We start from the raw sequence: 9,916 nt of genomic DNA, 5'->3' as shown, positions 1-9,916 counted from the left end.
TCATTATTATGCTCCTTTCACTTTTTATTGTTTTGTGTTAGAGTCAACCATAGTTAGCAAATTAAAATTGGAATCTAACTATAGTTAATAGATCAGTTAAACAAACTAACTGATTAATTGTTTTGTAATTACCAAATTAATTGTTAATTAAGCTCATTGATTCTCTGTATACAAATACTGGGAAATAATTAATGAGAGAATTTTCATTTTGTTTTTCTCAAGTGGAGAGAACTCCCTCTTCTTTGGTTTACTTTACTCTCCCTATGGACTCTTCATAATTTTTTTCTTATAACTCAAGAAATCAAATCTCTCTTCGAGATTTCTTGTTGTATCTCAGTTAATTCTTACTTATTCTTTTAAAATATTATCAAAACGATTATTTTCTAACCAAAAATGCAGGTTAATTAAAAACCTATACAGTTTGAAATAGGACAACCAACAATAGAACTTCAAAATAATAGATGCACTGAAAGACCAAAGTTTTGTTCAATCTAACTCATATTCTTTTCTATTTCTGAAATCTAGTAAAGATTATTTCATTGTCCTTCTTATTTACGTTGATGATGTTTTTATTGCCAGCAATAACACGTCTCAAGTATAAGAAATCAAAGACTTTTTACATCACAAATTCAAGATAAAATATCTGAATACATTAAAATCTTTTTTAAATTTAGAGATAGCTCACTCTCAGCAATATATTAAAATGTAAATACACCATTGATCTATTACAAAAAACTAGATTTTTGGGATATAAGTTTGCCCCTACACCTATGGTTTCCTCCATTAGACTAACCCATCAAGATCATTCACCTTATGTTAATTTAACAGGTTACAGAAAATTAATTGATAAACTAATATATCTAATTAATAGTACACCAATATTTGTTATATAGTGTAACAACTTTATTAACACTTATGCTTTGTTTGAATGAATTTTATGCTAGTTCATTAATGTATGGTATTGTATAATAATGACATAATATAGTAATAATAAAGTTATATCATGTTTGAAGTTGTGCATTAATGTATGGTAATAATAGGTGTTTTGTTCATATTGATGGGATGTTATAGTTGTATATTCAGTTAAATTACTATTTTGTCCATATCTTATTGTATGTAATATTAAATAAAAATAATAATTTATTTAACTTGTAATTCAATCATTTAACTTATAAAATTATTTAAACTATAATTTTTAATGAATTATTTCTTAAAATAGCAAAAAAAAATTATGAGGAATAAAAATTTAATTTTTTGATAGTGAATATAAAAAAATACTTTCAAATAAAATTTTTTGTTTATAATTAATTATAAATAAAAAAACTAAAAATTATCTTTGCATAATATTTATTATTATCATTTCTATAACTTAAATAAAATAAATAAATAAATTTTACTAAGATCAATTTTTAATTTTGATAATGTTTAATAATCATATATACTCAATCAACTTACCTATTTCAATCATACTTATATTAAAATGCACTCAGATCAATTTTTTTTTAAAAAAATGGATAGTCACATAAATATAAGAATTTTGAAAATATAACATCAATTAATCACTTCAATTACAAACTAAACATAAATTAATCACTTTAGAACGAAATATTAGTCCATCAAAATAATAAGATTCATCAATTTTCCTAATTATAGATTAAACATCCAACATAGGTTTGCTAAATTTCCTAAGTCCATACTAGAGTCTTGCACTTCAGCAACAACAACTCTCATTTCTAATTATCTGAAAATGCAAAGAAATTAAAAAATTAAAGATTATAAATTAACAAGTTTTAATTTTCAAAATTGAAATTAATATAAGTCATTTATCTAATGAATGAAGTAAATTGCTTATGAAAAAACTACGCCATTCAAGAGGGCAATTCATGAAAGCATCAGCCATGTTTGGTTTGCTACATCTTCATACAAGATGGCTTGATGTGGATCAAAACTAAAATGAGCTACATCTTCATACAGATGGCTTGCTGTAAGAGAAACTTACGTGCTTGTTGCTATTTTCTCGATTGCATCTACAACCAGTCTAACTTGCTGAGCCAGCTAATTTTCCTCTGGGATAGTAGACAAACATTTTGATTTCTTATGCCTGTAAGAACTTTGTGATTCATGTTGGGGTTGTGAAGTAGGCATTTTGGGCGTTAAAGCATCATTCATTGTATCCACACCCTTAAAATTGAAATTGCCACCTAAATTTTGGATAAGTTGTTGGTCAATCTCCTTAGTGCTCATTTCATGTTCATTGTCACTCATCTTCAGTTATCCTTAATCGGTACGTGCTGTTTCACAACCAGCCCCATCAACTCTATCCCTTCTATACATTTTCAACATTTTATCGTAATTTTGTACACGTTTGTTCTTCAATTCAACTGCTTCGGGTTGAACCTAAGATGAATTATTATATTAATATTTAAACTGTATAAAATATTACAAATAACATGTGATAGACTAGATGATTTACCTCTATTAGTTGCTGCCATACCTCCTTTTCCGCAAATCTTTTAGTTGTCAGATTTTAAGCAAAACCACTTAATCCATGTTTGAAAATTTCATATTATTTGGAGAATTATCTTTTTAAATTTTTAATGTAATTGTCGATTCACTCTTTATCAAGGGTCCTGTTTGAAAATGCATTCCTTAGTTCTGTTATGATATAATCAATAGCTTGTGTGGTGAATATCCCAACAAATGTTAATTGTAAAAAGCATCTACTAGTACATCATCCATAGAATCTGTCCAATGGACAGTGTTGCTCCATCTGCAGATCTGTTCCTCTTTACCATTTTTTAAAACACAGCACAACACCAATAAATATAATCATTTTCAAGAACAATAGGCAACAAAATATAATGTGATTACAACAAAATATAATGTGATTACAACAAAATAAATTCTAAATTATAATGTTCAATTAAAACATTAATGTTACACACAAGTTATAAACCAGACAAATATCATAAACAACACAATTAATTCAAAATGTAATCAAACATTGTACAGAACCCACATATTAGTTGCTATATGATCTCTAATAGCTTTTCCTCTTCTTGTTTCTTCAATATTATCTATAATCTTATATGGATTTTGTTCATAAGGAGAAACGTTTAGAAGTTCTTCATTATTCTTCATTAACCTTTGCAAGAAGTTAATAATTTGGATTTTTTCCCCGTAAATAGTTGTCCAAAATGCAACAAGTAAATATAATGTAATTAAGAGCCTTGAGTCAATAATTAGGTTCAGTAGGACTTGAAATAATTAGAAAATATTTCTTAAGAACTCCAAAGGCATGTTCAATCATATTACGTAAAGAACCATAATGAAGATTAAATAGCTCACGAGCATTGTGTGGTGGATTATTTATGTATTCAATCAAATGGTAACGTTCTCCCCTATATGGAGTAATTATTCCACCCTGCAATATGAAACTAGCATCCACAAGGTTGAACTTACTTATAAACAATGAATAAATTGAATTATAACTTTTTCTTCAAACTTATACATTACATATTGAAATTTAATATATTTTAATTACCTTCGGAAATTACTAAAAAAGATCCTCAAGTCTATTTAATGCATATTTTAATATTTTTGAATCTGATGCAGTCCCCTCCCACCCAGCTAGGACATATAAAAATTTCAAATCAAATGTACAAGCTGTCAATACATTCTGTGTAGGGAAATCTTTTCTCCCACGAAACCTTAGAGTTAGACACTTTCACACATATATGTATTCTATTTGTCGCACCAACACAATATTGAAATTAATTATTCATTAATTAATTAAACTTATACTTTTTTAAAAAATTTAATTAAACTTGTACGTTATAAAAAATAATTATAAATTAAATAACTTATATATTTACCTTAAAAATGGAAAGAATTTAGGATTTTTGGCTATTTCTGAAGGCACTTGTGATCCATCTAGCTTATTAAGAAATTTATCTGTCATTTCCACTATACATCTTAGCACATTATGGAAATGGCGACTATCATCTCTCCAGATTGTCGAAAATGCCAAGATAGGACTCGATTTCTCTTATTATATCTTAATAAGTAAAGTGTCTTAGTATCTTGTTCCTTTACAGTTACACGACCTAAGTCCACCATCTATAACTAGTGAACAATACAAATTCATAAAAGTTGAAGCTCTTATCTTAATGATGTGCCAATAAAACTCAATTGAGATCAAATTTTTCATAAACTTATCTTGAACTTTCTATCTCTAGTCGTAATTCATGAGTAAGCCGAAACTTTCTCCTTCTATGAATAAAAATACAAGCAGCATGATAAAGTACCTCACTAAAATAGCTACATATTTCATAAGATCCATCTTTTTTACCTTATGGGGAAACAAAAACAATACCAAAGAGAAGGAGAATTTTACTGTATGAAACAATAAAAAAAAAGAATAAGTTTCTACAAATGTATCCTTAATAAAAAAATTTACACAGAATGAAGAAGAAATGTAATTCTAAAAGGCACTATAAAATAACATTCTCTCTTTCTAGTCGTAGTTCACATGCATGTACAGCCATTAGAATAACATGATTACCAAAAAATAACATATAATATCTTACCAATAATTATGTAAGATTCATCACCAAACTTGTAGGCATATGATATGCAACTTAATGGAGAGGTCCTTCTCTTATATAGACTAATAAAAGTTTCATACCCATTTTCTAATTAAGACAAAATCCATGAAAAATCTCAAGGCCTCTCTTGAATAGTGTCCAAACACTAAAAACAAAGGTAATGAGCAAACAGTTGAGTATCAGAGCTTTGTCCTTTGCCAAATCCCCATTAGCTTCTTATTTTTTTCTTTCTCAAACAATCTCTCTGAATAACTGGCTTTCATTTTCTCATAGAACACCCTTTAGATATAAATAGAATGAATTAAGGTTAATTTACCTATTTAATAAATTTAGGATAAACCTACAAATTACACCCAGTATTTCTCATAGATCATATCTACGAAAGAGTTTCTTAAACATCACACTATCAAAATAAACAATTTGTTCACCATGCTTGATCTCAAAAATGGCATTGTAAAAAGTATTTATAATACTTATATATAAAATCTTAATTCTAATAAAAAGTTTAACACTAGATTAAACTATAAGTAAAATCTTAAAAGACACTCCATGCCTTACATGAATCGTGCATCATATGATTTATTTACATACATTTACACAATGATTATTATGAAATAGGGAAGCTGTGAGTAAATACTGAATGAGTGGAGACTGTAGAAGGTGAGAGTAATGCTAGTTAAATCGAATTTGGTGATCAGCTGAATATAATTTAAAAATGACCAGATTTGAAGGGGTTGAGTTAGAAGAATTGAATAAAATAGTCGGGTGAAGAGAGAGCATGAACGAATACTGAGAAGTGGAGAAGGAAGAGAACGAATAGGTTATGATCTGGAGAAATTGGGGAAAAAAAGAAATAGCAGGGCTAGATCCAACATAGAGATGAGAGAGAACACAAATATGCTCTCCTTATACAGAAATTAAGTAGGAGAAATAGGTAAAACAAAACAGAAAACCATTGGACCCAAATAGAGGAAAATTGATGAAGAGAGATAGCAAATAGATAGAATGTATAAGAGTTTAGTGTGAGGAAATTTGATCAGGCATGTAGGGGAACTAACTATAAGGGAAATTTGATCAGGCATGTAGGGGAACTAACTATAAGCTAGGGAAAATAGATCCTGAATAATTTGTTGGTTGTTTCTGGTGTGCAGGATGACTACGTGGGAGTGTGTGGTCGAATGGTGGTCAGGATATGCTTGATAAATAAATGCATTATATGTTAGCTGATATTTGCTATGGTGACACCTGATATACATGTTGCATGTGTTAATAAAATTAGTGTGAGTAGCCAGGTCAGGGTCATTTATTTTGCATTATGTTATGATTTCATAATGACATCTGATTGAGTAGTAACGTAAGGTGGGAAGGGGATCACCAGAAGGTTAGTATGTCTAATGCAATATGTTATGGATGATATTCAACATTATTGCCTTGTCTGACAATTTATCTGCAGTTTATGAGCCAACTGAGCATGGGTTTACAGATGAGAAGGGAAAATTGATGTTTGGGCATATTGTTGTAAAAGGAATGGCTTAGGTCTAGGAAGGGTGTGAGGGTTCTGAAATACCAAAAGTGCCATATGGCTGCTGAATATTGGAGCAAATTGGGATAGGGTGAGGGATTTAACTTGCTGTATTGAGAGAATACTATGTTGACGGAAAATGGAGACAACTCCTATCTATCAAGGAGTCGGTCTGGGTAGACAAGCGGTAGGAAATGTAGAGGTTAGGTGTTGGGAAGTGCTAAGGTGCATGTGGGTTGAACTGTAAGGAAGATCCTGGTGGTGAAGTTTTGGAAACCTAGCAGAAAGAAAGGTCAGTGACTGTTATGAGTGGGAGAGCGCAGAGAGAGATTCTGCAATGTTCCACAAGCATCACAGAGAAAGGCACTGGGCTGTTTGAGTGAGAAAGGGTAAGAATGATTCTGTAAAAATATGGAGGTCTTGAGGAGGATTATGGTCTAGGAATTATACTGATTTAAATACATTGTTTTGAATTCTAAATTTGATTTACTGGGTATGTGTAGGCTCATTATATGTTTATTTACAGATACAGTGAAGTAGGAATCGGAGCAAGAATCACCATTGGCAGATCCCAACACTTAGAGAAGGCAGAGGGTTTCGAAGGAGATTAGGCAGAAAATTAACCCCATATTATAACACAAGAGTACTTTATTTCAAGTCAAATTAGTATATAATACACCAATAGTATGCATAGAAGTACTGAAGGAATTTGATGAATTTATGTTAGACATATATTGGAAATGAATTCTGGTTACTTTATGTTGAGAAGTGATGTTATAAAATTGATTAATATGACAGGTTGCATTGACACCTCATCTAAATTAGTATGGGGCATTACAGTATAAATGTAAATGAGGTCATGTTTTGATGTGCACATAAGAATGAGATTTTGATTACCTTATGTTGAATGATTGCATTTCGGAGATACAATATCAAAAGGTAGAGACAGGATGTAGTAACGTCTTAACCATTTGGACCGCGGGGCGTTACATCATTAGTCTATTTGAGCAATTCACCACGGCCAACATGGCCACTCACACACTACAAATGCAAAAGAAAACATAAGAGAAAGATAAGGATCAGTTCCTCTAATCACCTTCTATATAACTCCATTAACATAACTCTAATCACAATCTACTCCATACCATCATACATTTTATTATTTATTTACCTCCTGTATTCCCTTCCACCCACATTCACTCATTTATACAGGTTTCTGTCCTCATCAGACTTCTAATTCTTTTTTTTTTTCTTTTTTTTCTTTTTTTTTCGGTCTGGAGTGTCCATCCCGATGCCTCATTTTCCTCATCAGACTTCCTTTTTTTTTTCTTTTTTCTTCAGTCTGGAGTGTCCATATCGATGCCCCATTTTCCTCATTAGACTTTCATATCTTTCTTCAAGCAATATTCCTAAATACCTCTAGTTTTCTCCCTAATCGCCAGTACCTAGTTGAGGTTAATCCCTACCCGCCAGTACCCAGTTGGTCAAAAGGAACTTCACAAACCTTATATGCATTTCAATCTTTAAATCTTTAAAACAACCTATATGCATTTCAAAAACCCAAACCTAAAAATCGGAATATCCAAAGCAAGAAGCAAGATAATCAATACTTACCTTGATTGAACGAAGGAGAGGTGAAGCAAGATAACACAAATGGCAGAATCAAAGAAGTAGAAATAGAAGATGGAAGCAGATGAAGCAGAAGACGGAAGCTGCAGTGAAAAAGAAGCAGTTTGGCTTTGAAGATCATGTATTTCATGAGTGCACCAAACTTATAAAAATCAATAGTCGCCTTTTTTAATAAAAAGTATTTGACGGATCAATTCATCTTCTGTCTGTGATATTGCATTGTCAACTTACAGATTATTTCACAAAAGCTTTACCTCTTTCTACATTTCAACAAGCTATCAAGAAGGTTGGTATACAAAACTTGTATATTCCACCTTGAGGGGGGCTGTCAGAGTTTACTATAGTTAGTAAACTAAAGTTAGAAGCTAACCATAATAGATTAGGTGAGCAAACAACTCTAGTTAGTTATAATTACTTCGTAATTACAGATTAGTTGTTCATTAAGTTCATTAATTATGTGTATATAAATATTGAAAAATAATAAATGAGAAAATAACATTTCATTTTGTTTTCCCCATGTTAAATGACTCTCTCTGGTTTAGTTTACTCTGCAAATTGGCTCTTCATATTCTTTTTCTCGGAACTCAAGAAATTAAATCTCTCATCAAGATTTATTATAGTATCTAAATTAAATCATACTTATTTTTCCAATATGGTATCAAAGTAATTGTTTTCTATCTAAGTATGTAAGTTAAAGAAAAGTTTATACGGTTTGAAGTAGGCCAGTCATCGATGGAACTTCAAATTAACGAATGCACTGAAGGGTTAAGGTTTTGTTCAATCTATCTCATATTCTTCTCTATTTCTGAAATCCAATAAGGATTATTGTATTTTCCTTATAGTTTATGTTGATGATGTTATTATTGCCAACAATAACATGCTTCAAATACAAGAAATTAAAGACTTTTTACATCACAAATTTAAGATAAAATATTTGAGTGTATTAAAAATTTGTCTAGGCTTAGAGATAACTCACTCTTAACAAGGTATTAACATTTGTCAATGTAAATATACACTTGATCTATTATAAGAAACTATATTTTTGGGATGTAAGTCCGCCCCTATACATATGGTTTCCTCCACTAGACTAACCCAACATGATGGTTCACCTCATGTAAATTCAATAGTTTATAGGAAATTAATTGGTAAATTCATATATCTAATTAATACTAGACCTGATATTTGCTATGCAATGCAACAACTTTCTCAATTCTTAGAAACCCTAACACAACAGCAACTTCGAGCTGCACATAAAGTCTTAATATATCGTAAAGGCACGTCGGCGCATGGAGTTCACTATCATTTTCAAAATTTCTTAGTTTTTAAAACATTTAATGATTATAATTGGGCTACATGTCCAGATTCTCGTAAACCAATAATTGGATTTCGGTTGTTTCGAGGTCATGCTTTTAGGACATGGAAGTCGAAAAAATAATAAACAATTTTTCGGTCATTGTTGGAGTAGAATATCAAGCCCTTATAACAATTACATGTGAAGCTCAATGGTTAAATTACCTTATGCAAGGTCTGCAAATTTCCACTGTTACCACTGCTTTTTACTATGATAACTCAACAATAATCAAAATTATAGAAAATCATGTATTTCATGAGTGCATCAAGCATATAAAAATCAATTGCCACATTGTTTTAAAAAAAAAGTATCTGAAGAATTAATTCATCTTCTTCCTATGTCATTATATTACTAATTTACAGACTGTTTCACAAAAGCTTTACCTCCTCCTATATTTCAATAATCCGTCAGCAAGCTGGGTGTACAAAACTTGTGTATTCCCCTTTTAGGTGGACTATTAGAGTTATATGTAGTTAGCAAACTAAAGTTAGAAGCTAACCGTAGTTAATAAATCAGTTAAACGAACTAATTGTATTTAGTTATAATTACTTTATAATTACAAGATTAGTTGTTAATTAAGTTCATTAACTTTGTGTATATAAATTCTAGAACATAATTAAAGAGAAGTTGCTTTTCATTTTTTTCCCAGTCAAACGACTCTCTCTCCGGTTTACTTTACTCGTGGACTATTTAGATTCTTTTTCTTAGAACATAAGAAATCAAATCTCTCATTGAGATTTCTTACAATATCTTAGTTAATTCTTGCTTATTTTTTCAATATTGTATCAAAATGATTGCTTTCTAACT

The 9,916-nt window shown here is 30.4% G+C and overlaps 1 long non-coding RNA gene across 1 annotated transcript; it reads right to left on the bottom strand.

Moving 5' to 3' along the window:
- Positions 1-2,707: 2,707 nt before the first annotated feature.
- Positions 2,708-8,086, bottom strand: LOC148240050 (uncharacterized). The gene is made up of 2 exons (XR_015816412.1): positions 7,744-8,086; positions 2,708-7,170 (listed from the first exon to the last, which is right to left on the bottom strand). It is a non-coding gene; the product is annotated as an uncharacterized LOC148240050 (long non-coding RNA).
- Positions 8,087-9,916: the final 1,830 nt, after the last annotated feature.

Source organism: Carica papaya, chromosome 9 (assembly GCF_054855325.1).
Source record: "Carica papaya isolate Zhongbai chromosome 9, ASM5485532v1, whole genome shotgun sequence".
Lineage (NCBI taxonomy): Eukaryota > Viridiplantae > Streptophyta > Magnoliopsida > Brassicales > Caricaceae > Carica > Carica papaya.
The sequence above is the reverse complement of the archived record's forward strand: the minus strand, read 5'-3'. Positions and strand labels throughout refer to the sequence as shown.